Source organism: Chinchilla lanigera, unplaced genomic scaffold, assembly GCF_000276665.1.
Source record: "Chinchilla lanigera isolate Chin_1 unplaced genomic scaffold, ChiLan1.0 scaffold00011, whole genome shotgun sequence".
In the NCBI taxonomy this organism is placed as follows: domain Eukaryota; kingdom Metazoa; phylum Chordata; class Mammalia; order Rodentia; family Chinchillidae; genus Chinchilla; species Chinchilla lanigera.
The window spans coordinates 25,248,041-25,249,171 of NW_004955412.1; positions in this window are offsets into that span (position 1 = coordinate 25,248,041).

Consider the following 1,131-nt stretch of genomic DNA (forward strand, 5'->3'; position numbering starts at 1 on the left):
ACAAATGGCCAAATAGCAATCATAGGCCATTACCATCAATACATAGCACTCAGAAATAACACAAAAGCAGAAAAAATAGAGCTACATCATGCAATCCATATGAGATAATATTCATTAATACGAAGTTCATGAGCATTTGGGGTATAAACACAGAAGAATAACAGAGGTCAATAAAGGACAAGTTGAAGAGGAAAAAGTACATGGGAGTGTGAATCTGTGAATTCAGCCTAATTACAATTACCCAGCCCCAAATTTCCCAAAATTGTGATCATATAGATTAGGAAAAACAGGAAGAATGATGGGAGTTGGAGATCTGGTGGTCTGTTAGCCCCACCAGGATGAATTCAGTCACAAAAGAGCCATTGTCAAGAGCCATTCTACTCTATAGAATCTGTGGACACAGAAAAATAGGCTCTCCTTAAAAGACAGCTTTATTTTTCCTGCATTATTTCTTCCCACTGGAATGGAGTATACACCAGCAAAGTATAAGTCAATATAAGCCCATAGAATCGATCTTTATCGTGAGCTGATGCCCACAGAAACATCCATTTATTACAGTCTTGTGTCACTAACTGACCTGCAAAATAAAGTCCAGTGCTGCCATATCCAAAGGGGACTGCTCAAAAATCAAGGAACAAACAAAAGACTCCAGGAAAGAAATATCCTTCTCTTCTTTACACATTGTTTTCCTTCAGCTGTCCTCCCTCTCACCCATAAAATCAGAAGCAGAAGACTTAGCAACTTGGTGCTGCTCCAAAAAGCAGGTTAGACTCTGGTGGGGTGTAAACCAAAGCATTGCTTCTAATTCAGAAGTGAAGATGCAGAGTTTGAGCGAGGTGAGTCACTAATCATGTCACAAAATTAAAGCCCTAAATCTCATAGAGCAGGGAGAGTTCTATACTTGAACAACCAACACATTGCCTAATACCATGTGTGTACTGTGAACTCCGTAATGTTTCTGAGCATTTTCTGCTCCCTCTGTGAACAAGTTCCTCTGCCAACTCTGCTTGAGTCTACTTGAGTCCTCTGCCTAACTTGGATCCCTGAACCACCATCTCAAACAAAGGAGGACATTAATAGTCATGGAATTTATAAAGCTACCCTCCTTAGACCAGAAAAGTTTCTTGTTTT